This window comes from Peromyscus californicus, unplaced genomic scaffold, assembly GCF_007827085.1.
Source record: "Peromyscus californicus insignis strain IS unplaced genomic scaffold, ASM782708v3 Scaffold_8__1_contigs__length_139910024, whole genome shotgun sequence".
Classification (NCBI taxonomy): domain Eukaryota; kingdom Metazoa; phylum Chordata; class Mammalia; order Rodentia; family Cricetidae; genus Peromyscus; species Peromyscus californicus.
Window position 1 is genome coordinate 13,037,970 of NW_026294606.1, and position 27,876 is coordinate 13,065,845.

The following is a 27,876-nucleotide window of genomic DNA, read 5'->3' on the forward strand; positions in this document are numbered from 1 at the left end:
ACCAAAACAGGAGGACATGAGCTTGACCTCAAGCACCATGTGAAAGATCAGGCATGGTGGCATGTGCTGGGGTGGAGACAGGAGCATCCCAGGAGCTTTGCGGCCAGCTAACTTACCTAAAGCAGCAGGCACCAGGTTCAGTGAGAGAAGATGACTCCTCTGGCCTCTGCTTACGCGCATGGGTGAGCACAGCAGATGGGGGTGGGGAAGAGGAGGGAGGGAGAAGGGGAGGAAGGGGGAGGAAGACGGGGGTCCCAGAGAGACAGAGTAAGCAGGGTCGGGGGAAATAGAACAGATGTGATGTGATGGTACCTGGATTTCAGTGACTCTTTTGTATGAACCTGTCAAAAACTTTTTTTCCCCAAATCAAATGGAGAAAATAGAATTTTAGACACACTCCTATGTTAGACTACTCACCGAAAGCTGAATGGGGGCAATGCTTTGAGATTTAAAGATCTTTTTTTAAAGATTTATTTAAAGATTTAAAGGGTTTATGCTTGAACACGGAAGCCCACTTAATGATGTCAAAATGGAACAAACGTGGGGCCACAGTGCCCTCTAGTGGTTGAATGAAGTATTTACAGCCTCATTCCAGCTCACCACAGCCAAGCGAGACTCACCCAAAGGCAGGCTTCCTAACTATGTAAAGATGTTAAAGGCTTACGCTAACACAAACGCTTCAGCCAGCTTTCTCCAAAACCTCAAGCTTGGCGTCTCACACTTGCAATCCCAGCACTCTGGAGGCTGAGACAGGAGAATTGATGCAAGTCTGAGACTTTGAGAAACACCTTACAAACACACACACACACATACACACACACACACACACACACACACACAATCACTTGAGGCCCAAAAGTAACTTTGTAACATTTACTGTCTATTGTTCTAGTGTTAATAAAAAGCCGAGACAGCAAGGAGAGCATCGCCTGTCTTTGAGCGACATCCATATTTAAAGACATCCTCATTTTAAGCTATTTATTTAGTGTACGTGTGAGTGTGTGTGTGTGTGTGTGTGTGTGTGTGTGTGTGTGTGTGTGTGTGTCCAGGTGTTCACATACATACCACAGAGCACAGAGGACAATTCTCAGGAGTCAGTTCTTTCTGTTGTCTTGCTGGATCCAGGAATGAAACTCAGGTTGTCAGTCCTACAGACCAGTGTTCCACCAGCTCAACCAACTCATGGTGCCAGACCCTCATTTTAATTAGAAATAGACAATGGTTGACCTGCTGACAATGTATTGTACTGCGTTCTGGAAGTCCTGACCAATGGAAGCAAAGATTAGAAACAGGTGACACCAAAGTAATGTGTCTAATTGTTTGGAAGGGAAAATAAATTAATTGTGAGAGAATACAGTGGTGTGATATGTTTTTATAAGTACTGAAGAGGGGGCTGGAGAGATGTCCCAGTTAAGAGCACTGGCTGCTCTTCCAGAGGACCTGGGTTCAATTCCCAGCACCCACATGGCCACTCGCATAGACATACATGCAGGAAAACACCAATGTACATAAAATTAAAAATAATAATTTTTTTAAAGTACTGAAGAAGCATATTAAAATTCTTCTAGCAGGGCTGAGGGGATGCTCAGTGGGTAAAGGCTGCTGAGTCTGGCAGTCTAAGTTCCATCCCTGGGACCCACGTGATGGGAGAAGGGAAGTGCCTGCAGCAGACTGTCCTCTGACCTCCGTGTGACACAGGTGCTCCCACACGTAAGATAAGAAATAAAATGTAACATTGTAACACAAATTGCTAAACGGTCTCATTAAAATAAATAAATAAATAAATAAATAAATAAATAAATAAATAAATAATAAAACCCGGAGCCAGATATTGGGGTGAAAGCTGAAAGATCAGAGAAATAGAACAAGCCACCGCCAACTTAGCTCGCCAGCTCCTCAGCCTATTCTGTTTCCACGAATCCTCAGACTGAAAGCCTCTGAGTCCTCACCCCTGAGGGTCTCAGTTGAACTGCTGCTTAGTTTCTGTCTCCTCACGATTTATATACTGTTCTCCACCCAACCATGTCACTTCCTGGGATTAAAGGCACGTGTGCTTTCCAAGCAAAGACATGAGATCTCAAGTGCTGGGATTAAAGGTGTGTGTCACCACTACCTGACTCTGTTCCCAGGGTGGCCTTGAACTCACAGAGATCCAGAGGGATCTCTGCCTCCCAAGTGCTGGGATTAAAGGTGTATGCCACCACTGTCTGGCCTCTGTCTAATCTAGTGGCTGGCTCTGTCTTCTGATCCCCAGATAAGTTTATTAGGGTACACAATATATTGGGGTATACAATATAACACCAAATTTCCCCTTTTTTGTTTAAAATAATAAAAGAAAGTTATAACTAATATAAGAAAAACTACATACAATAAGTACAATAAAGATAAATATATATAGTCAAGAATTATATTCATTAACAATGTCTAGACCATTAACATTTGACAGATTCAGACAAAAAGTCCATTATTTAGCCTATTTTGGTAAGTCTAAAATGTACCTAATTCACTTTTTATCCTAACTTGATCTTGGTGAGTCTAAAATGTACCTAATTCACTTTTTATCTTAACTTGTATTGCCAACTAAAAACTATCTTTTGATGTCTTTAAAACTTAACACTTTACACCTGTTTAGTGCATTTCTTTTCTGAATTTGTTAACAAGGAAAACTATAACTATCTAATCTTCAACTCCCTCAGAGACCCTAGAAGGAAATAATATTACCTAGTAAAACAGGAAGTGCAAACAAGTGACTTCCAAAAAATGTGAGGAATGACAGAAACAGCTGGCTGCCTGGACAGTCACCCAAGGTTTCTCTGCAACATTGGGGCATCCATCTTCAGCCTACAGGCCTAGCATACCTGACAGACTTTTCTGTGAAGTAGGATTTTCTGAAGGGCCTTCCTACTTTGTCTTAGCAAGGATCAGCAGTCCTTTCTTTTGTGTCCTGCTTGTCCATTTGGACAGCATACTGTCAGCAGTCGAGGCAAGGGCACTTTCTTGCCCAATGGCTAACTTTTGCCACAAAGAAAGTAAATTTCATATTGAGTTTCTCTGAAGTAGATTGATGCTGCCAGGAGCAGACAAGTCTCATTGTCATTAAAAACAGAAAAAAAAACTATGTTATTAAAACATCTTAAATGCCATATTCTGTAGATCTCTGAAGTGTTTGAAGATGACTTGTATATCTAAAATATATCTGTGTGACCTTGAAAACATACCTAACATGACTACAAGTTTGATTGTAATGACTAACTACTAACCTGCATTTCTTTATTATCCTAAATAGTTGGTAATAACTTTCAAGGACTAGAAAATTGCATTACATTGTTAAATGAACTATATAGGTACAATACCTTGAAAATTAGAAATATATGTACAGTAATTTCTAACAAAATCAATCTCAAATTTGTATCAATATATATAATTTGTATACAGTATACAAAATCCAATCCAATATAAAATATTTTAAACTAGTAGCTGCTTTTTAAAAGTAGATTCAATAATCTACCTTTTATCTTATCATATCCATGTTCTTGTTTTTTTCAGAGTAGATTCAATAATCTACCCTTTATCCATCATTTCTGTATCTTTTTTTTCACAATAGATTCAATAATCTACCTTTTACCTTATCATATCTATATCCTCTTTCTTCTTTTTCTTTTTTTTTAAACAAGATCCCAGAATCTAATCTCCTATATTTAGCTTTTTTCCTGACCATTATCAATTAACAACTTGTAATCAACCATGACTAAACAATGACAATTATCCATAACCCATTGAAAGACCAAAAACAACCCGCCCCACCTCTTGAGAATGTGGACATCATGTTCTTAAAATCAGTTCCTGCTGTCTGGGCCCAGAGACATCTTCAGGAGATCCTGAAAAGAAAATTTTTGGGTTAATTGACAAGTCCTTAGAGAGTTTGACCTCATCAGTTGGAATTTTTTTGTTTGTTTGTTTGTTTGTTTTTCAAGACAGGGTTTCTCTGTGTAGCTTTGTGCCTTTCCAGGCTGGCCTCGAACTCACAAAGATTCGCTGCCTCTGCCTCCCGAGTGCTGGGATTAAAGGCATGCACCACCATTGCCCGGCTCAGTTGGAATTTCAGGATCATAAATATGTACTTCAAGTGGATCTTCTGTGTAGCCATATTTGCTTGCATGCCCATAATCAATCACAGTACTTGAAACTCCTTTTTCACCAAGCTGTGAGAAGGTAATTTAGGTAATCGGCACCCCATTTTTCACATTCTTATATCCCTCAATATTAATAGCATATTTTCAGGAGTTTATTAAAATGTAGTAGGAAGATTTCTACTCCAAAAGTAGCAACAAGAACGTACTCTATCTCTACCTCAAAGCAGGCAGAGAATCATCAAAATGTACTGAATGAGGTCCAGAAGGAGGTGTGAGGTGAGGCAAAGCTGAGTGTCTCCCAGATGCCTCACTTCTTCAGTTTATCTTACGTGTTTAGCCCAATCACCATCACTCAGGGGTGCCTTTAGAATTTCCTGCTGTCATATTCCTGTGCATAACCCACACCTCACGGCGCTGTGTGGTTTTCTGTGCTTTGCATCCTACAGAGCACATCATTTTGCAACTTGCCTTCTGGTGTACAAAATTTCCATTCTGAGACACACTCGTGTGATAGTGTGTGAGACTCTGCAGTGAATATACACCCTGGTCTATTCATTTGACCCCCAGGATGTGTGTAAAGCCCAGACATGGTGGCACACCTTAATACTAGAGAGGTGGAGAAGAGGGTCCTGGGGCTGAGTGGCAGCCAGTCTAGCTGAGTGAGTGAGCCCCGGGGCCCAGCAAGAGACCCTGTCTCACAAACTAGGGTTTGTCTTATTCAAGACAGGGTCTCACTCCGTGGCCCAGGCTGGCCTCAAACTCATGGGGATCCTCCTGCCTTAGCCTTTCACGTGCTGGGATTGCAGTGTGCCATGGTGTCCAGCTTGTCTCAGCTACTTGTTACAGCAGCAGACTGGACAGACACAGAGGCTAGGAAACAGTCATCGTGTCGTGTCCCATCGTCCGTCCGTCCCGTCCCCGTCCCCGTCCCCCCGTCCCCCCGTTCCCCCCCCCCCCCCCCCGCTGTCTATCACCAAGGTTTCTTTTGCCTCATGGTTAAGAAGGGAGGGATCAGTCCATCACGGTGAAAGCGAGCGACAGCAGGAGTGTGAGGATGCGGTCCACATTAGGACCCTAGTCAGGAAGCAGAGAGCAGACAGGAACTGGGACCAGGCTAGAAAACCTCAAGGCCCACCCCCAGTGACCCATTTCCTCCAGTGAGATGCCAACCCTCTAAAGCAGAGATTCTCAACCTATGGGTCTTGACCCCTTTGAGGGGTCAATATCCCTTTTACAGGGGTCACCTAAGAGCACCTGCATATCAGATATTTACATCACAGTTCGTAACAGCAGCAAAATTACAGTTATGAAGTGGTAACGAAATAACTGTATGGTTGGGGGTCACCACAACATGAGGAACCATATTAAAGGCTCACAACATTAGGAAGGTTGGGAACCACTGCTCTAAAGCTTCCACAACCTTCCCAAACAGCCCCAGCAGCTGAGGGCAGAGTGTTGAACACACGAGCTGGAGGGAGGAGGCCACCTCCAAATCACAAGTTTATTTTGTTTTAAGAAAAGAAATAGAGGTTCCACTTAATGAAATTCTTCCTTCAGATCCCCATACCCAGCATAGGAGGGCACAGAAGAAAACATCCATCTCTCAGCTAGCCTGCTGCGCTGGGAGAAGTCAATGTGATACCTGTTGGTAACAGCCCATATGCCTGTCTGCCTGGGATCCACAGGACCACATAAACCAGCCACCTCCTTTGCTGAATCATGGCGCCTTGTGACTGACCTCCCCCTCCCAGACTCCGCAGTCTACAGTGAGACAGTGTCCTGAAGAGTCAGAAGCAATGACCAGAGACGACGACACTGAGCTAAAGCCCCAAGGACACTCAGGTGACCCTGGGAGCTCTGGAGCCTCACGGCAGAGTCTTCCAGTCAGGTGGCAAATTGTCTGGGGAAGAGGAACCAATGCAGAAGCAGAGAGAAAAATTCCACTCCTCATAGAGGCAAAAGCCTGTGTTTTCAAGGACACTGGGAACAAGGGAGCCTAGGACTCTGGGCAGAAGTGGAAGGGCTGGGTGGTGCACCCTTCAGACACACTGCACCTCTGCATCTTGAGAGGCCTCTACAACAGACAGATGCCCCCACTTACCCACTCCAGCCCCCAAGTAACTCCAAAGCTGAGGTCACAGTCATAGAGCACAGTCCTGACAGAAACCTTTTTGAATGACCGACAGGAAGCAGTGTCCGGCTCATGTCCAAAAGGATTGCGGAGGTTGAAAAACACGGCTTCTTTCATTTTACCAACTAATTAAGAATGTTTTTCATTTATGTGTCTGTGGGTTTATGTCCAGCACACATGTGTGTGCTGCAGCCTGTGGAGGCCAGAAGAGGGTGTTGGATCCCTTGGTGCTGGAGTTCGTGAGCCACCTGATAGGGGAGCTGGGATCCGAACTCAGGTCTTAATGATTGAGGGGCCAGCTCTCATAACCACTGAACCACCTCTCCAGACCAGGCTCTTTCATTGTGATCTTAATTAGTAACATTAACTCCCAGATCACACGTTATACATCACACCTTAAATATATCTATATGTGCATATGTATCCATCTATATGTCCGTGTGTAGTTTAGAATGACTTCCAAGGGGCTAGGCCACAGCGGAGCATAAGGGTTTATGATGGGAGAGTTCCCACTGAGTTACACCTGGCCTGGCTCCAGAGTGCTAGCGCCTAGCCTTAATTCATCTTTTGTCTCTCCTGTTGCCCTCCATGTGAATCTTGTCTGAGGGTTTTTCCCAAGGGTACAAAGCCTATGTAAAACTTGCTTTGGAAAAATCCTGCAAACTGTGATATTCCTTGATCGAATATTTCCAATCTGGCATTGTTCCTCTGGAGACCCAGTCAGGTTGTTTTGAGGATATGGAAATCAACTTGCTTAAGTGTAAATTTGGAGAACGATAAAAATGCCCCTGGCTAAGGGATGGTGTCTCAGTCAGAGCAGCTGGAAGGCTGAAGACATTCTTAAGGTGCGCTGTGTCTTCTTCCCATGGACCCGAGTGAACCCACACCATACACCTACCTACAGGTTTCAAAGAAGCCCGACTGGAGGCAGAGGCAGAGAGTAGATACGGATGATGCCGAGAGAGTGATGTGAGGTTCGGTGATGGACCCCATTGGAGAGCAGCTGGAGGCACAGCTGGGCTGTAGAGTTGAGGGTTGGATATACTTCAGCATCAAGTGGAGCTGCAGATGCGGGGCCTGGGACTGTGGAGGCCATGGAGGCCATCTGCAGGACCATAGGATCATGGAAGCAAGGGGTAGGAACAGGTTCGGATGAATAAACAGACGGACAGGATTTGAGCAGGCCATACCAGAAGTACAGACCATTCTGTGCTAAAACTCCAAAGACAGTCCGGGGGTTTTTGCCCTTGGTGCACATAGGTCAGGAATGCGGGGGAGGGCTCTAGACTTAGGAGGGTTGGTGTGTCTGATACAGTCCCAGGGTTATCTGGGTCATCTGATGTGTGTATGTGTGTGATGTGTGATGTGTATGATGTGTGTGTGTGTGTGTGATAGGGAGAATGTGTACATGTGAGTACAGGCGCCACAGAAGCCAGAAAAGAGCATCCGATGTCCTGGAGCTGCAGTTACAGGCAATCATGAGCTCAGGCAGCAATACCTCCAGCCGCCTGTCCCCTTCCCCAGACCTCCACAGGCACCCTACTAAAAACACTGTGAGTCTCTAACAGACTTCTGAGTGTCAGGGTCTGGCACCTGGGAAGTGAGTGTACATCAAAGGGGGTATTGGTGGCTTGCTCCCCACCCCTTCCCTGCCTCCTGCCTGGGAATCAAAGAGCCTGCAAGTAGCCTTGTGCTGCGAAACCACCCCCACCCTCATCAAGCTATAAAAGACCAAAGCCCACCTCTGCCATGTGGGCCCTGACTCCTCCCTCAGATGCTCTGCTGTGCGGTATGCTTCTGATGGCGGGTCTTGAACTGTCCTCAGAGCCCCCACCCCCATGCTGTTCAGACTCTTCTAACACACTCCAACCAGGCAGAGCAGCCGCAGCTTACCTTGTCCACCACAATAGACGCAAAGGTCAAAGGTCATAATGGCCTTCCAAAGGAGAACCAAGTGTTTCCTGGGCAAAGCTTCAGAGAAATGAGAGTTTCCCTGGGGTCCCCTTGTTCTGTGCACTGAGAGCAATGTCTTCCCTGGGAACTTTATCTAACAATGTGCTTTATGTGGAGCTCACATCTATCTCCCCAGGAAGTAATGGTTCCCAAACTGAAGTTCCTTTGGGACTTCTCCATCTTCGCTTTGCCCTGTCCCCAACCCCTAACTCAGAGGAGACCTCAAAGGTGCATTCCTCCCAGAGTGGGGAGAGGTATGCTTTATATTAACTTCCTCCCAACTGAAACTTCAAGGGGAAAGGGGGAAACCCATGAGATCTAGAAAGTAAACAAATTTCACAGGTCTGGAGAAGCTGAGAGTCAGGAGAGCCCTTCATCACGGTTATGGAAGCAGTAAGAAGTTGGCTGGGCCGCAGATTCTGCCTGGGCTCAGAATTCTCCCTGCCCTGTAGATCTGCCTCTCCTGCAGAAAGTTCCAGGGCTGCAGGTCCCAGGAATCCTCACCCATGCTGAGGTGGGGTCTTCAGGGATGCAGAGCTTTTGAGTCCTTCCTGGTCCTGTAATCAACCCCTAACCCACACTCTTCTTAGTAACCCCAAGACGACTAATTGCTTCACCAGCTTGGATGCTGGTCTGTCCTGGGTTCCCTTTGGGGAGGAGTAAATGTGTGGCGCATGTCTCCCTGGGGAAGTATCACACAGTGTCATTCTTACCGGTCTGGAATCCTGTGTAAGTGTCTCTAAGGATGCCCACTTTTCCAGCTGGCAAACTGAAAACGTTTCAGGTGCAATAGATTTCCCTAAAATCTCAAGCTCCCCTAAACATCTCATTAGAATCATAAAACAAAGCTGTCAGCTCCTAGGTTTAAAGCACTTGGAGCAACAGGCCAGTTCCTTCCTCCCAGACAGCTTTCATCAGATGAAGGCGGCTTCCCTGGGTGCCAGGTAAATGTTTACCCACACAATGATGCTGATCTTAATTGGTTTTTTTCTGGATCTCTACTCCAATTCTGATTTCTGTTTTAATTCTCTTTATTTTCCTTTCCTCCCCTATCCAGAGAAACCATTACAGTTTCTGAAACCAAAAGAGGCAGAGATTGCAATTAATGTCTGGTGCTTGGTAACCCCAAAAGACAGGCAAGCCTGCTTACCTGTACCTTTCCAGATGAGGATCCCTGAGGTGAACTGTCCATGTGGACAAGTGTGTGTGTGTGTGTGTGTGTGTGTGTGTGTGTGGTGTGTGTTGTGTGTGTGTTGTGTGTGTGAATGTGTGATGTGTTTATGTGTTTGTGTGTGTATGTGTGTGTGAATGTATGATGCATTTGTGTTTGTGTCTATATGTGTGTGCATGTGTATGTGTTTATATGCATGTTTGTGTGTATGCATATATATTTGTGTGTTTGTGATGTGCATGTATGTGCACCCACATACATATGTGTATATACATGTGTGTGGTGTATATATGCATGCATATGTGTGTGTGTAGACATGTTGTGTATGAGCATGTGGATGTGTATATGTGGTTGCCCATGTGGGCACATGTGGAGACCAGAGATCTTCATCAGGTGTCTTCTACTTGCTATCCATCTTATTTTTAAATTCATTTTACTTACATGTATAGATGCTTTGTGTGCACAGATGTCTGGGCACCAACTGTGCACAGTGCCCTCAGAGGCCAGAAGAGGGTGTCAGATACCCGGAACCAGAGTTACTGATGCTTGTGAGCCATGTGGGTGTTGAGAATCAAACCGGGGTCATCTGGAAGAGCAGCCAGTGCATATAGCTGATCTCCCAGTCTCTGTACCTTGTGTTTTTGAGTCAAGTTCTCTCACTGAACCGAGATCTCACCAGTTCTGCCAGGCTGCCAGCCTTAAATTCTCCTGCCTCCACCTTCCCATTGCTGGGGTTACACACACAAGTGCCGCCATGTCACGCTTCCACAGGGGTGCTAGAGCTCCAAACTCAGGTCCTCACACATGCATGAAAAGCACTTTGCCCAATGAACTATCTCACCAGCGCCCCCCAGTTGAATATAGTGCATTGCAGCAGAGTTCATTCGGATGGTAAACTGGCAAATGCAATAGTGGAGCATTCAGTGACTGGCTGGTTTATGCCCACTCTCGGCATCTAATTCCACCAGGTACTGGAGCCAGCACGTACCAGTAATCAGTTACCAAATAACTGGGAATTTCACAAGCTGATCATTAAACATGATTATTACCAAAAATCAAATTATGTAAACTTAGAATTAAATAAATTGTACTATAAACAAATGTAATTTGGGACTTGAGAAACAGCTCGGCAGTTAAGAGCACTGGCTGCTCCTCCAAAGGACCCAGGTTCAATTCCCAGAACCCATATGGCAGCTCACAATTGTCTGTAACTTTAGTTCCAATGCCATCTTCTGGTCTCCTGGGGCACCTGGCACACATATAGCACATGGACATACATGCAGGCAAAACACCCATGCAGGCAAAATACACATAAAAGAAATGAATTTTATAAAGAGAACAAATGTGTGGGCTACAGAGATGACTCGTTGGGTAAAGGTGTTTGCTGCCAAAACTGGGAACCTGGGTTTGATCCCAGGGACCCACAGTGTAGAAGGAAAGAACCAACTCCCACAAATTGTCCACTGACCTCCACACATATGCTGTGGCATGTGTGCACCATCTCACATACACAAATTAATAAATATATAATAAAAATTAAAGAACAAAGGTAATAGGCAGGTATGGTGGCACCAAGGTCTCTTCCTACGTATTACCAGACTGCACTCATCTTCAAAGGGAAGAGGACCTTTTCTCGGTGCCCCGTCAAGCCCAAGGAAGTCAAGGAATAAGTCAATTATAAGACGCTATTACAGTGACCCTTAGCTGTCTGACATCTGATGTTAGTGAGACTTCACAGGAATGGAAGAGAAGATGCCCAGATTCCAAGAGAAACCCTGATGAAGCAGGAGGTGCCCCTTAACAGGCAGCAGAATCATACCAGCGACCCAGAAATCAGACTTGTGAAGTCAGACAGGAAATCTACATGAAAGGAGTGAAAACAGGCAGGTCTGTCTGTCTGTCTGTCTGTGAGTGAGTGACCTGACCTATGATCCCCACAAATGCTCTGGAACTCGCTTGGCCCATGATGGCAGGGAATATTCTCTGCTGTGACTAAAAGGAAGGGGGGGGGATGGAAAGAGAGGGAGAGAAGGGAGAAAGGAAGAAAGGGGGGAGGGGAGGAGGGAGGAAACATGAACAGGGAGGGAGGGGAGGAGAGAGGGAAGAAGGGGAGAGGGGGAGGAGGGAGGAAACACGAAGAGAGAGGGGGAGGGGAGGGAGGGAGAAAACATGAACAGAGGGAGGGAAGGGGGAAGGGAGGGGGAAGAGAACCAAGAAAGACGAGAGAAAGACAGAAAGAGAGGGAGGGAGGGAAGGAGGGAAAGGCAGAGGAGCTGAAAGAGAGAGAGAATGGAGGGGAAAGGGGAGGACAAGGAAGGGAGAGAGGGAGGAAGGGAAGGGGAGGGAGGAAAGGAAGGGAGGGAAGACAGAAAGGAAGGAGAGGGGAGGTGTGGTAGTCTGAATGTCATTGGCCCCCATAAGCTCATAGGGAGTGGCACTATTAGGAGGTGTGACCTTGCTGGAGGAAGTGTGTCCCTGTGGGGGCGGGCTTTGAGATCTCATATAAGCTCAAGCCACATCCACTGTCTCGGTCTGTTTCCTGTTGCCCTCTGATCAAGATATAGCCAGCACCATGTCTGCCTGCACACCACCATGCTCCCCACCATGATGATAATGGACTGAACCTCTGAACTGTAAGCCAGCCACCCCATTAAATGTTTTCTTTATAAGAGCTGCTGTGGTCATGATGTCTCTCCACAGCAACAGAAACCCTAACTAAGACAGGAGGGAAGCTGGGTGGTGGTGGCGCACGCTTTTAATCCCAGCACTCGGGAGGCAGAGCCAGGCGGATCTCTGTGAGTTCGAGGCCAGCCTGGTCTCCAAAGCGAGTTCCAGGAAAGGCGCAAAGCTACACAGAGAAACCCTGTCTCGAAAAACCAAAAAAAAAAGAAGACAGGAGGGAAGGCAGACCAAGGAAATTGGAAGGAAAAGAAAGAAAGGGAGGAGAAATACATGACAAGGAAAAGGAAAGTCTCACACAGAAATCAAAGAGAAAGTGGAAAAAAATAAATAAGCCCTCTACTGATCTCTGTGAGTTAGAGGCCAGCCTGGTCTACATAGCAAGTTCCAAGACAGCTAGGACTACCTAGAGAGACCCTGTCTCAAAAAAAACCATCCAATCCCTGCGAGAATAAATAAACAAACAAAAAACCATAAACAACAACCCTTTACCAAAGCCACCTAAACGAGAGCAGGAGGCTAATGGAGCCGCCATGGAGCTTCCTGCGTGTCATGCATCATGGCAGGCTGCCAGCTCACAGGCTCTCTCTCTAGGTCGCTAGACTCATGTGGATCGCAGGCCTGGAATTCAGGGCACCTCACAGTGACAGGACATGGGCTGCAGCTGTGGAGGAGTCCCCTGACTCCTCAGGGTGGACCTTTCAGGGTTCTCTGCTGTAACATCCTGATTCAGGGATTCACTAGAACCCTAGAGGATCAGTAGTAGTTCCTGAGACTTCCCAGGCTCTGTAACACAAATTGCTAAACGGTCTAATTAATAAAACCCGGAGCCAGGTATTGGGGTAAAAACCAAGAGATCAGAGAAACAGAACAAGCCACAGCCAACCTCACCTCGTCAACTCCTCAGCTGATCCTGTTTTCTCAAATCCTCTGACTAAAAGCCTCTGAGTCCTCACCCCGAAGGGATCTCATTGGAACTGCTTAAAAGCCCCAGTTCCTGGTCCTCACGCCTTATATACCTTTCTGCTTTCTGCCATCACCTCCTGGGATTAAAGGTGTGTGTCCTTCCCAAGCAAAGACATGAGATCTCACATGCTAGGATTAAAGGTGTGTGCCATCACTGCCTGACTTCTATGTCTAATCTGGTGGCCGGCTCTGTTCTCTGATCCGCAGATGTGGGAGCCCGTTCTCGGGTTCCTCGTGATTTACCCAGCAGATCCGCATAGAGGATGATTAGGACCACGGGCCTGAGTGCAGGTGTCTGAGATGGTCTGCACTTGGCTGTGCTGGGGGAGGAGGTCTTTTGCTCCACCCCTTGGCGTCTCTATAAAAACCCTGGGGCAGAGACAGTCAGGGCCCGTTGGAATAGGTTTCAGGCCCTCTCGAGGCTATCCTTTATTTTCTATCTGTTTATCTCCGCAAGTTTCTCCGCAATAAATTCTTCTAATATTTCCTGCTGCTCACACTCAAGAAAACTCTGGGGAACTGTGGGGGTGGTGGGTAAACGCCCCACACCCAGAAAAGTTTTGTTAGAACACAAAATATCAGCACAAGGCCCACTAGTCTCTGACCTTGACCAGGTGAGTCTTCGTCTGCTGTCAGCCTTACGATGTTCTTGATGACTGTATTTTTAATTTTTCTGCTCTGCCAATTCTCCTGTCCAGGACAGTTCATATCAGCATCCGACCCTCCACCATTAGGATTAGAGCCTTTTTTTTTTCTTTTTTCTTTTTTTGAGACAAGGTCTCACATAGCCCAAGTTAGCGTCAAACTAGCTGTATAGCCAAGTATGACCTTGAACTTCTGATCCTCCTGTATCCATTATGCCCAGTTTATGCAGTGCTAGGGATTAAACCCGGGGGTTGTGTATGCTAGGCAAGCACTCTACCACCTGCCCCAGAAGCTATTTGTTTTAAATATAGTACAAATGATAAACAATCATTCCTTCAAGCATATACTTTGTGTAAGTAATGGCTGTGCTGCAGGCTTTCAGAGCCTGGCTGCATACACATGCATGGCACTCAATGGCTCAGCACTAACTCCTGCATCCTGTGAGAGGCCTGAGATCCCTAGGAGCTCCCATCAGCATGTCCCTGATGGCTGCACACTGCCAGCCTCCTGCTGAAGTGTGCTCTTTGGTTCCCAGTTCCCAGTCCCTGAGGGTCGTGTTCCTCCCACATCCCAGCCGCCTCTGGGGCTTGGATCTGTCACAAAGTCCTTGTCTAGGATTGTGTTATTACCAGAAGAATGACAGCCGAGTACACACTACAGTCAATGGTCCTCTCCCCATGCTGGACAGTAGGCAGGCATACTGCATTTGTAGAATTTAATGCAATGGGGAGTGGACTGGTAGCTCACAGCCTCCTTGCTTACCTGAACCAGGCAGAGGCGTTTCAGGGAAACGAGAGTTTCACAGAACATTTGGATACAAGCAAGAGCTTCTATGGACAGGCTGCCAATGACAGTGTCAGCCTCCTATGTCCTATGCTTCTAGCCTCTTGTCTGTCTCCATTTTAACCTGTCTAGACTGGTGCCTCAGAGGCTGGGGAAAGTTCCCATCTGGACAGTGTGGCCAACCTACCACCTGACTCAACAGTTGGCACGGTCTTGCTGCTACTGCCTGTGAGGCTTACACTAGCAACAAAGGATAGTATTCAGGCTCCTAGGGAGGATTCATGCCCATGTCCTTCCTCCTCACAGAACAAACGGGAGCTCATACATCCTTCTGGCCCAGCCGTATCTTCTGCCTGGTCTTAGCTTCAGGGAGCCTCTTGGTTGAACTGTTTCTGTTTTATGCAGTTGTGTACATGCCCACAGGCCCCACAGATACTGGGGCAGCAACGGCCATATGCAGCTATAATTTGAAAGAAGGGTGGGTACCAAAACTCAAATCTGGGGTGCTCTCCATATTGCCTCATGGTCAAGTACATGCTAGACAGGTTTTGTGGTTTTTGTAAATGACTTCATTCCCTTCCAAAAAATAAGGCCCTGAGTTCAGAAAATGGTCCAAAGTGAGGCTGGGAGACCACTCAGTCAGTAAAGTACTTGCCTTGTAAACATAAGAACCTGGCTTCAGCTCCAGAAGCTCCAAAAACAAAAACCAAAAAACCAAGTCAGACATGGTGGTGTGCCCTTGCAATTCCAGTGCTGGAGCCGCTTGCTAGCCTAGCCTAATCAGTAAGCCCCAGGGTCAGTGAGAAATCGGTCTCAAAAACAGAGATGATTCCTGAGTTCTTCTGCAGCCTACACACACACATTCTCAAAGAAGAAAAATGGTCCCATGAAATGGTAGGGGAAGCCTGAGACCCTACCGCCATGGATGGTCAAGTCCAGAATTGGCGAGGCCCCGAGACAGAGCACACACAGTGACTCTCACAGTCCACGGCTTTCTGCAGACAGAGTCCAGTGCAGGCAAGTGGCTGTCTGTGAGAGGCCCTGTGCTCACACTGGGCTGAAATTCATCAAGTCCCATGGTGTTCCAAAAATTGCCCCCATGGTTTCCATAGCCAGAGAATTCTGAGGCTTTCCTGTCAATCATGAGCTTGAGGTTCGAGTGCAAAAATAGGCAGCCACGCAGAATGCTCTTAGCAGTTGACTTGAGAGCGTATTTTCATCTTGGACTTGGCCTGCTTCTATTTCAAGGACCAGGTAGAAATGCGTGCCTAAATTATCTTTTCTCTAGTTGTGTAGATGACATCACGGCACAGAAACTTGTGTTCTTTTAGAAAGAGCAGGACTTGTATTCCCACCCCCTCAACATGATGAATGCCATCTTAGGAAAATCTAGCCCAGAGCAGCCATCTGGAAAGGCTTATTATGGTGCACGGCCCAATTGCATGCGTGTTTTCCTGGGCATGAGCACATGTGCTGTGTCTCTGTGGCAGGAGCCCCCGCACTGCTCTCTTGCCCTGGAGACAAAGGAGTGGGTCTGAATCACAGCTCTGTCCCACTGTGTGCAAAGCAGTGTCTCAACAGCACGCTCCTGGTTGGGGGTGTCACCAGTCAGTCCCCACACATGCTGCACGGAGCCCAGCAAGGCCAGGAGGTGGCCCTCTGTGCTGTGAGATGGCTGTCCCCACCTGGTCTGCACTGCCTCCTGCCTGGCAACCTGTCTGCCATAGCTGGCCTCTCTTCAGACTCTCCAGGCCTTCCTTGAAGCCTAGGTTTCTGGATGTTCCAAGTTCCCAGACAGGCCCGGGCTCAGAACCGCCAGTGGACATGAGGTGACTTCTCCCTGACCTGTTCTTCTGGGAGCCTGTTTCCAGAAAGACCTGTCAGTTTGCACCTGGGACTCCACGAATCCTTCCCATGAGTTCTCCATCTGGGTGCCATCTTCCACTGATAGTGTCCCCAAATATGTTGTGCACCCTAATAAACTTACCTGGGGTCAGAGAACAGAACAGCCACTAGACAGACATAGAGGCCAGAAAATGGTGGCACACACCTTTAATCCTTTTTTTTTTTTTTTTTTTTGGTTTTTCGAGACAGGGTTTCTCTGTGTTGCTTTGCGCCTTTCCTGGATCTCGTTCTATAGCCCAGGCTGGCCTCGAACTCACAGAGATCCACCTGGCTCTGCCTCCCGAGTGCTGGGATTAAAGGCGTGCACCACCACCGCCTTTAATCCTAACATTCCAGAGACAGAGATCCATTCTGTAAGTTCAAGGCCACACTGGAAACAACCATCTGTAAGTTCAAGGCCACACTGGAAACAGCCAGGCATGGTGGCACACACCTTTAATCCCAGCAGTTGAGATCTCATGTCTTTGCTTGGGAAAGACACACACCTATAATCCCAGGAAGTGATGGCAGGAAGCAGAAAGGTATATAAAGCGTGAGGACCAGGAACTAGAGGCTTGTAAGTGTTTAGGCTTTTAGCAGTTCAGCTGAGATCCATTCCTCCAGTGAGAAGTTGGTGAGGTTTGCTGTGGCTTGTTCTGTTTCTCTGATCTTTCAGCATTCACCCCAATACCTGGCTCTGGGTTTGTTTTTTATTAATAAGACCATTTAGAAATTCGTCTACAGCTATCACATCAGACATCTCTTGTCCTAGGGCAGAGGACCCCTTCCCATCCCATGGGAACAGGAGGCACTCTCGTGTCTGGGTCTCCCATTCAAGCTGGATGGAGCTCATGAGGGACTGTGATTATTTTCTGAATGTTCCTTTTCTAGCTGATAGAAGACCTTCACCTAATGAGAATGAGGCAGAAAGGAAGTAGAATGCTAGGAATTATTAAATAACAGAGCTAAAAACACAGATACAACTATAAGGCAGAAAATAAGGAAATTGAGGACAGTGAGTATGTACCCTGTAGTCCCAGGTACCTTGGAGGCTGAGGCAGGAGGACCTCTTGAGCCAGGGTGTTTAAGACTAGCCTAGGTAACACAATAAGACCCCTGTCTCAAAAAAATGAGAGGCTGGGGAGACAGCTCAGCAGCTAAGGTACTTGCTGGGGTTCCAGATGAGGTCAGTTCCCAACATCTGTGTGGGGTGGTTCCTGGTCTGTCTCCTGTCACACAAGCCCCAGTAAGTCAATGCCCTTCTGTCTGCTGCAGGCGCCTGCGCACACACACACACACACACACACGCACAGACACACACACACAGTGGTTTTTGTTTTTAAGAACTGCATTAAAAGAGAGGCTAGGGAGATGGTTCAGTAGTTAGAGCTTGCCGCTCAAGTGTGAAAATCAGGGTTTGGATCCCCAGAACTCTCATAAACGTCAAGTGGGCATGGTGGTCCACCTTTAATTCTAACCTCAAAAGACGGAGACAGGAGATCCCAGAATTAGCTGGCTAGTAAGACTAGCCATATCAGTGAGCTCTGGGTTAGATTGGGAAAGCCTGCCTCAAGGCATAAGGTGAAGAGAGTGATGGAGGACAATTCCTGACATCACCTTGGTCCTCCATGTGTGTACACAGAATGGAAGGAGGAAGTAAAGCATGGGTGGGTACAACCTGCTGTGAGGACTCTCCTGATCCAGTCATTTCCAAGTCCCACTCTGCACTCTGAGGCAGTTTCTCTTAATTTCCTCCTCTTCATAGGCTGTCGGGATTTCTCATTAAAGCCAGGCTGCCTTTCACGGATGCTGTATTACAAGCCTGATAACATCAGCTCCACCTCTCACATAGTGACCTGCCACCTGGCAGCTTCATTGTCTCCATTTCCTGGAGTGACCGACACCACTCCAGAACAAGGGGCAGTGAGACCCTTTCCAGCCCCCAGGGTAAGATAGTCTTTCATCACCAGGAACAAACACTGAGAAAATGTTCTTATAGAGGTGCATTTTTTGTTTGTTTTTCAAGACAGGGTTTCTCTGTGTAGCTTTGGAGCCTGTCCTAGAACTCACTCTTAGCCCAGGCTGGCCTCAAACTCACAGAGATCCGCCTGCCTCTACTCCCCCCCCCCCCCCCCCCCCCAGTGTTGGGATTAAAGGCGTGTGCCACCACCGCCCGGCTAGAGGTGCATTTGAGTCCATTTTTTTTTTTTGGATGTTCTATTCTAGGATCAATAGACACCACTGCTTTGGGCCTGAGGCAGGCATCAGGTCATGGTAATACACCTGATACAGAAAAGCTGCTCACCTCATGGTCTGGAAGCAATAAGGAAGCAAGAGACTGGGCCCCTCAGTCCTTAAGGGCATACCCCCAATGGCCTGAAGACTTCCCACTAAGCCTCTCCTCTTAAAGTTTCTATCATGGGGAAATTTCTACCACCCTGAAATGCAAGCCTTTAACACATGAGCCTTTGGGAGACACTTACCCAAATAATAGCAACGGCTTTCTCAAATCCTCCCTCTGAGTACCATGCCACAAACACATCAATTAGAAAGAAGCCATCCAGGGGCATGCCCTGCCTCAGACAGCATCCCGTCATTAACTGTTTTGACAACTGCCATGGCAACTGGGAAATTAAAGTGTATTTCCATGTTCTGAGCAGTAGCAATGTTTCCTGACATCTTGTCAGGCTGGATAGTTGAGGACAGACTCCAAGATGCTGATGACAGAGTCTGCAGCCTTTGCAACTAGAGAAAGGGCAGAGTTGTCTTGCTCTGTGGGGTTCCTGCAGCTGGAGGTCAGCTGATGTCCACAAGGTAATGAGTGAGGAAAGTGCTGGGGACATGCATGGACGGCTCTGGGCAAGTGTCCGTGCTGTGATGGTAGAATACTAGGCATAAAAGGGCAATTAGCCCAACACAGTGTAACTCCGCTCTACCCACATGCACGTGATGAGAGGCAGAGTCAGCTCCTGGGGATAATAAAAGACCAGACCACTGGCTAAGTGGTACTCTTGCGGGCGGGGAGGCTCAAAGATGAACTAGGTTAAACTTGGCTCTGCACAGTCATGCTTTGTATTCCTGGTGTATGTGTGTGTATGGGGGGCGGGTGTTCTCTCTGTACATGCTCAAGTTCCTTAGATAAAATAGCATAAATACCCTCCTGTGTACTTTAAAGCATCTTTCTGCTACTTATAACACTGATGAGCATTGCTATGTACATAGTTCTTTTACTGCACTGTTTAGGGAACAGAGGGAAGAGTCTGCACATGCTCAGTGTAGACACCTAGGAATAGTATAGGCAGACCATGTAAGACAAGATCTTCAGTGGTTGAATCTGGAAAGTACAGCCTGTGTATACAGAGGGCCACCTCTCCATCCAGTGACCTTTCTGGCCCTGGCAATAGAAACTGCCTGGATTCCTGGGGTGGGAATGGCTGCCAGCTATGATCTGGGCTGGCCCAGGGACTCCTGGCCCAATCCTGTCTCTGCAAAAGAAAGTTGTTAGAAGTCATCTGTCACAGGTAGTTCTTTTCTCCTTTGTTGTTGCTTGGCATTGGCTTTTTGAGACAGATTCCCATTATGTGGCTTTAGCTGGCTTGGAACTCACTGTGTAGATTAGACTAGACGGAAATCTGAGGTGACTCTCCTGTCTTGTCCTCCCAAGTATTGGAGTATTGGGGTACAGGCATACATCATTGTGCCCATCTTATCGAAAGTATTGTTTCTTTTTCTTTTTCTTTTTCTTTTTTTTTGGTTTTTTTGAGACAGGGTTTCTCTGTGTAGCTTTGGAGCCTGTCCTGGAACTCACTCTGTAGACCAGGGTGGCCTCGAACTCAGAGATCCACCTGGCTCTGCCTCCCAAGTGCTGGGATTAAAGGCATGCGCCGCCACCACCTGGCAGGAAGTACTGTTTCATTGGTTTAATTTTTTTCATATATGTGTATGTTCTCCTTAACTTTAACTGTCAACTTGACATGCCCTAGAGTTGTCTGAGAAAGCTGTCTCAATTGAGGGCTTGATCGGGTCAGACTGGTCCATGAGTGTGTCTGGGGGGGAATTGTCTTGATTGTTAATTGATACAAGAGATCCAGCCCACTGTGGGTGGTATCATTCTTTAGGCAGATGATCCTGCACTTGTGAGAAAGCTAATTGAGCATAACCCAATCAAAGAGCCAGCAAGTAAGATGCATCCTCCATAGTGCTTCTATATTCCTTGACTGTGATGTGAGTTCCTGGTCAGAGGTAATGTTGAAAGGAATAGAAAGCAAGCCTGCCTTCAAGTTCCTGTTTGAGTTCCTTCAATGATTGACGATGTCCTGGAACTGTAAGCCAATTAAAATCTTTCTTTCCCCATGATGCTTTTATAGAGTGCTTTACTATAGCAAAAGGAAAAAAAACTAGATTTTATATATGTATATAAATGAACATATCCCGAAACCCGCAGCCCTGCTTCCCTCCTTTCTTTTCCTACCCCTCCTGTTAATTGCCCTTTCCCCACTAGACAATTTTTTTTTTTTGGTTTTTTTTCGAGACAGGGTTTCTCTGTGTAGCTTTGCGCCTTTCCTGGAACTTCCCTTTGTAGACCAGGCTGGCCTCGAACTCACAGAGATCCACCTGGCTCTGCCTCCCAAGTGCTGGGATTAAAGGCATGTGCTACCACCGCCCGACTCCCCCCTAGACAATTTGACTATGTTCCCTGACAGGGAAGGACTTCCATTCCATGGGGAACCCAACCAAAGAGATGAACAGACGCAAGCCAAGCTCTCTGGGTCAACCTCTACAGCACAGCAGCCTCCCAGGTCCCCCTCGTAGTCTTACTGGCTCCATCTCAAAACCTATGAGACCCTAGCTGCCCTTAGCCTGCGGTCTGAAGGTGGCCACTAAGGGACTTTCTTCTGAGGAACAATAGGAAGCTATATATGACTCACCTGGTTGCTTAGAAACAGACTAATTACCCCAGTGGAACAGCTTGCTTTCTAGATATACCATTATGAAGAGCTTTTAAAGTCCATACCTTTGCATGATAGATTTACATATGCTCCTCAGTTCCCCATGCTGTGTCCTAGTAAACTCAGCTCACAAAAGCATTATATATTGGAAATGAATTTTCTGCCCCTGTCCTACTGGGTATCATGGCTCAGCTTTGCCGTTCCCATTCTTGTGTTTTGTTGCTGTCCTGGAACTTGCTCTGTAGAGCAGGCTGGCTTCGAACTCACAGAGATCTGTCTGCCTCTGACTCCTGAGTGCTGGGATTAAAGATGTGCACTACCACCACCCAGCTTCTTTCTTTAATGTAGTGTTGTAGATTGAAGCAAGCACCTCAAGCATGCTAGTGTAAAAGATCATTCCTGGTAATCTACTGAGCCTTCCACAAGGCTGATTAGCAGGTAGGAACTTGAATGACTGTGGAGAGTTTGGAGTGTGACAAGTCCATGCCAAATTAGCTTGAGCCATCTTTAGCCCTCTTGATCGTCATCTATTGCCCTGCTCTTATGGGTTAGCATCTTTGTGACCATTGGGAATGACATGTGAGATAGACTGCTGGCTTTTACATGTATATGAACACATACACATGCACACATGAACATGCACACATGAACATGCACACACACATATCGGCATACACCATCAATAGTCAGGTGTCAATGCCTCGCTAGGTTATTTTCTATTGCTATAAGAAAATACCTGAGCCGGGCGGTGGTGGCGAACGCCTTTAATCCTAGCACTTGGGAGGCAGAGGCAGGCGGATCTCTGTGAGTTCGAGGCCAGCCTGGTCTCCAAAGTGAGTTCCAGGAAAGGCGCAAAGCTACACAGAGAAACCCTGTCTCGAAAAAAACAAAAAACAAAAAAAAAAAAAAAAAAAAAGAAAATACCTGGCACTGGAAAGAGGTGAAGAGCATTGGCTGCTCTTGCAAAGGACCCCACCCAGTTCAGTTCTCAGCACTCACATGGTAACTCCAGTTCCAGGGAATTCAGCCCCCTCTTCTGGCCTCTATGGACACCTGGTACATATGCAGTATACTTACACACATGAAAGTAAAATACTCATACATATATGATGTAAATTAATAAGTCTAAAAAAGAAAGAAAATGCCTGAGGCAAGGTTACGTGTAAGAAAAAAGTTTACTTAGTCCCTGATTTTATATTTTTGGCTGTGAGCCCAGCCTCTAATGGCTGGGCCATCTCTCCAGCCCCTGTCCCTGATTCTGAATGCTCAGAGTCTGATAACAGCCCCAACTGCACAACTCTGCTGAGAATCTTCTAACTGTATCACACTGTGGTAGACAGTGTGGTGGGAGTGTCCTGGCCTCAGTCAGCTGCTTATGTAACTACTGGTGCTTAGAGGAACTCACTGGGGTTCCAAGAAATTCACAAAGCTCTCCAGGTGAGCAGCCTGGTGAGACCTAGACTCCACCTCTTAAAGGTACCACTGCTTCTCAAAGTGCCATGGAGGACCAAATTTCCAACAGGTGAACTCTTAGGAAACAAAGCAGAGCATTTCTCTCCTGAGGACTGAGTCAGACTGCTCCTACCCCTCTGTTCTCTGGGGTGTGTGTAGGGGTAGGGGGAGGTGCATTTTACAGCGTACCTGTCCCTTCCTTGGTGGCATGGACAAAGTCTCTGCCCTCTCACCCTAGTCCTTCCTTTCCCAGGCTTCCCGCCAGGCACCTTCCCATAAGCAGTGGGGCTGATGGTCTTTTGTGGACCTCAGCAAATCTTCAACATCTTGAGGAGTGACTGTCACCATGGTGATAGGTCTGCACTGAGGGATACACATATGCTCTTGTATGTGTAGGAAGAAAATACTGGCTAAAAGATTTCAAGATAAGGCCCCAGATAAAGGCTAGTGTTCAAGCAGGGCCTTCAGGGAGGTGCAGTTCCTCCCCAGGCCTCAAGGAGTCAGCATTCTAGGTACTCAGGGCCCTGAAAGGTCTTTGGGAACAAAAACCCAAATCATAACAGGGTCCTTCATTGACACAGCTATTTTATGAACAGCTCAGGCTAAGGGATGACTAATGGGTCAGAAACAGGAATAAGAAAAGGACATAACCTAACACAGGCTGGCAACAGTCCCACACCAGTAAATGAAGCAAGGAGGAGGAAATGCAGGCACCACAATAAAAATAAAACCGTGAACCAAAAAAAAAAAAAAAAAAAAAATTCTTGCCGGGCGGGTGGTGGCGCACGCCTTTAATCCCAGCACTCGGGAGGCAGAGCCAGGCGGATCTCTGTGAGTTCGAGGCCAGCCTGGTCTCCAAAGCGAGTTCCAGGAAAGGCACAAAGCTACACAGAGAAAAACTGTCTCGAAAAAACCAAAAAAAAAAGAAAAAACCAAAAAAAAAAAATAAAATAAAACCGTGAAACACCTAAGTTAGCCCCAAAACAGGACCCGTGAGAGGGACTAAAGTTGTCTGCTGCCAATGCTGATGACCTGAGTTCAATCCCCAGGCTCACAAAGTGGAATCCCATGCCCCCAAGTTCTAAGTTACACACGTGTGCTGTGGCATGCATGTGAGAACAAGCAGGCACTCATGTGTGCACAAACACACTAAATAAATAAGTGTAACTTGAACATTAAAGAAACAAACATGATATTTCACAATCTACTCCTGAAAGCTAAGGCAATACTTACTGGAAATGCATTTGTGAGGGGACCTGAACCCCTGTACCCCATGCAGTAGCATCACAGAGATCCTATGGGCTTGAGGATGGAAGCCATTGGAAGGGCGTGGCGTGTGGATGGGGCTCCCAGTCGGGGCCATGAGTAACTTAGCCCGTGATGAAGGCCCACTCTGTCTTTCCTGGAACATGCACTTAGGCCAGGGCCTCTACCCTCCTCCCTCACAGGGCTCCATTCCAGGGCAGCTTTTTGCTGCCTTCTTTATTTGGTGGATGGAGTTATATCTGTAAAACAAAACAAAACAAAAACAGTTTAGATCAAATGTGATGGCCCACACTTGCAACCTCAGCACTCAGGAGGCTCAGCAGGAGAACCAAGTTGGAGGCCTGCTCAGTCTGCAGAGCAAGACCCTGTCTCAAATAATTTCTCTCTCTCTCTCTCTCTCTCTCTCTCTCTCTCTCTCTCTCTGTGTGTGTGTGTGTGTGTGTGTGTGTGTGTGTGTGTACATCAGTGCAGGTCCCTAGGAGGGCAAAGCTGTCAGACCTCTCCAGGCAGTTGTGAGCTACCGGATGAGGGTGTTGGGAACTAGATTAAAGACATCTGTAAGGACAGTATACACTCTTAACTGCTGAGCCATTTTTTTCTCCTCCCAAACAGAAGATATTTTAATGTTTCTGTCACAAAGAAATAGTAAATGTTTAAGGTAACAAATATGCTGTGGACCCTGGTTTGAGTGTTGTGCAATGTATGTCATGAATCAATATACCACAGAGCACCCTATAATTATGCACAATTGTATGTCAATCACCCCTCCACAAAACCAAGTAAACAAAACCAAGATAGCTAATACCATATCATATTACATGACATTAACGTCTTGGGGCTGGGAAGATAGCTCAGTCAGTGAAAGGCTCACCTTACAGACATGAATACCTGAGTTTTGTGTCCAGATCCCTCATAAAAATCTAGTGGTCATGATACACACTTGGAATATCAGCACTGGGCAGGTAAAGACTTTGGTCAGCAGCCTAGCCAAATGGACAAGCTCCAGGCCAATGACAGACCCTGTCTCAAACAAGGTGGGGGCTGGAGAGATGTTTCAGTGGTTAAGAGCACTGGCTGCTCTTCCAGAGGACCCTGGTTCAATTCCCAGCACCCACATGGCAGCTCACAACTGTCTTTAACTCCAGTTCTAAGGGATATGACACCCTCACACCAATGCACATAAAATAAAATTTAAAATTTAAAATTTCAGGACAGCACCTAAAAATTGGCACCCAAGGTTGATCTCTGGCCTACACACACACACACACACACACACACACACACACACACACACACACACACACTCAGAGCTTTACCAGGGTCACTTACCCACTGACTCTGCTTCAGACTCTTGGTTAAGTGCCAAGCAGCTCCATGCTTGGCGGCCCCTCAGCCATAATGCCATTAGCACCTGGCTGTGGGGCTCTTCAGACCTCTTTCTTTAATGAAGAAGGAACTGCAGCTTTCTGCACACAGGATGGGCTCCTAATGGGAACCACTCTGCCCACATCAAATGCCTTCGAGAAGAGAGCTTTTTCCTTCCACCGCTGGTGAGCGGCATTTGTAGCCTTTCAATCTGAGCTAAGAGTATTTGTGGTTGAAAAGAAAGGCTGGAGCTGGAGGTCCTTTATTAAATATTGCTATGCTGTGGAAAAAGAACATTTTGGGGGTGTCAGAATTTAGTGACCCCACCCCCAACCCACGTCTCATCATTGTTTCTGTGTTACCTAGCATGGGCACTGGAGAAAAAAAAACCAGCAATTTTTCTGAATTCAATATTATATAAGAAGATTCCCCGATACAGTTCTGCAGACCAAAACCCTGGCCACACTGAACATGGCTGAAGTATTTCATCCTCTCTGTAGATGAGACAATTTCCTCTGAACTCTTTCAAGTGATGGATTGAACAGATTGTGGCAACAGATGGGGAAAAATAACCATCTGATTGTGACATAATGCCAAGAAATAGACCCGATGAACAATAATTAGAAGCCATACCCAGCCAGAGCAGACAATTCCAAAACAGCGAGCTTGGGGGCTGGGGAGAGCTCAGTGAAGCACTTATGATGTCAGCGTGAGGATCAGATTCCCAGCACCCATGCAAAAAGTGACTCCCAGAAGTGTGAACCCACAATCCCAGTGCCGGGGGCTGGGGATGCCAAGGCAGGAGGATCCCTGGGGCTTGGTGGCCAGCCAGTTAGCTGAATCACTGAGATCCAGGTCCAGTGTGAGGTTCTATACAAAAGAAAAAAAGCTAGAAGGTTGGAGAGGCGGGTAAGGCGCTCTCTGGACAAGCTTGAGGACCTGAATTTGGAGTCCCAACACCTGTGTAAAAGCTGAATGTGGTGGCATGTGCCTGTGACCCAGCCCTGGGGAACCAGGGGCAGAGCCAGGGGGAACCTGGGGGCTTGTTGGCCAGCCTCAAAAAAATAAGGTGAGGAAGACACTCAACGTTGACCTCTGTCCTCTACACTTACCTACATGGGTTCTGGCTTAGAGTTTCTATTGCTGTGATGAAACACCATGACCAAAAGCAAGTTGGAGAGAAAAGGGTTTATTCAGCTTACTCTTCCACATCATAGTCCATCACTGAAGGAAGTCAGGATAGGAACTCAAACAGAGCAGGAACCTGGAGCAGGAGCTGATGCAGAGGCCATGGAGGGGTGCGACTTGCTGGCTTGCTCCTCATGGCTTGCTCAGCCTGCGTTCTGATAGAACTCAGGATCACCAGCCCAGGGATGGCACCACTCACCTGACTGTGCTGCCATGATGAGGGGCAAGTGGAGGCAGGGGCACCAAAGGTGGGTGTCTGTGCTGGAAACCATTGTCCCTCAGAGATCGTTTGCTCTATTCACTGTCTGTTCCACAGTATTTGACCTGCATGGCCCCTGGTAGGAGGCACTTGGAAAACAGTCCCTGTGGTCACCATGAGGAGGCTGAAGTGAGGTGACTGCCCTGTGGGCCGTAAATGACTCCCTATAGTTTGGATTTTGACTGTTCCCCGAAAGGCCCATATCTTGAATACTTGGGTCCTATGGTGCTACTGGTAGTGGAGGGATCCTTAGGAGGTGGGGTCTAGTGGGAGGAAGTTAGGTCATTAGGTGTGATGATTTGAATGAGAATGGACTCCACAGGCTCATATAGCTGAATACTTGGTCCCCAGTTGGTGGAGTCCTTTGGAAAGGATTAGAAGGTGTGGCCTTATTGGAGGAGGTGTAGTGTGTCACTGGGGGTGGGCTTTGAGGTTTCAAAGAGCCCACATCATTCCTAGTTAGCACTCACTCTCCCTCTCCCCACTACCCCCTACTTGCGGATGAAGATGTAAGCTCTCAGCTACTCTCCAGTACCATGTCTGTCTGCTTGCTGCCATGCTCCCCACCATGATGGCCATGGATTCATTCTCTGAATTATAAACTCCTGTTGATGGTTGGTTTTGCTCTTTTGGGGGGCCTGCCAACCAGCTCCCAAATTAATCACACACAGAGGCTTAGTCTTAATTATAAATGCCCAGCTTTTTTCTTTATTTATTTTCTTTATAAATGCTGGCTTGTTTCTTGCCAGCTTTTCTTAAATTATCCTGTCTATCTTTTGCCTCTGGGCTTTTTCCTTTTCTTACTTCTGTATATCTTACTTTCACTCTTACTCCATGGCTGGCTGTGGGGCTGGGTGGCTGGCCCCCTTCTTTTCTCACTCCTTGATCTCTTGTTCTTCTTTTCCTTCCAGATTTCTCCATTTATTCTCTTTGCCTGTCAGCCTCACCTATCCTTTCTCCTGCCTTGCTATTGGCTGTTCAGATCTTTATTAGACCGTCAGGTGTTTTAGACAAAGTAACACAGCTTCACAGAGTTAAACAAATACAACATA

The 27,876-nt window shown here is 46.9% G+C and overlaps 1 long non-coding RNA gene across 1 annotated transcript; it reads right to left on the reverse strand.

The window, feature by feature from the left end:
* Positions 1–1,837: 1,837 nt before the first annotated feature.
* On the reverse strand, positions 1,838–25,659 carry LOC128103710 (uncharacterized). Its single transcript, XR_008215757.1, has 3 exons — positions 25,342–25,659; positions 23,980–24,251; positions 1,838–3,878 (listed from the first exon to the last, which is right to left on the reverse strand). It is a non-coding gene; the product is annotated as an uncharacterized LOC128103710 (long non-coding RNA).
* Between the last annotated feature and the right edge of the window lie 2,217 nt (positions 25,660–27,876).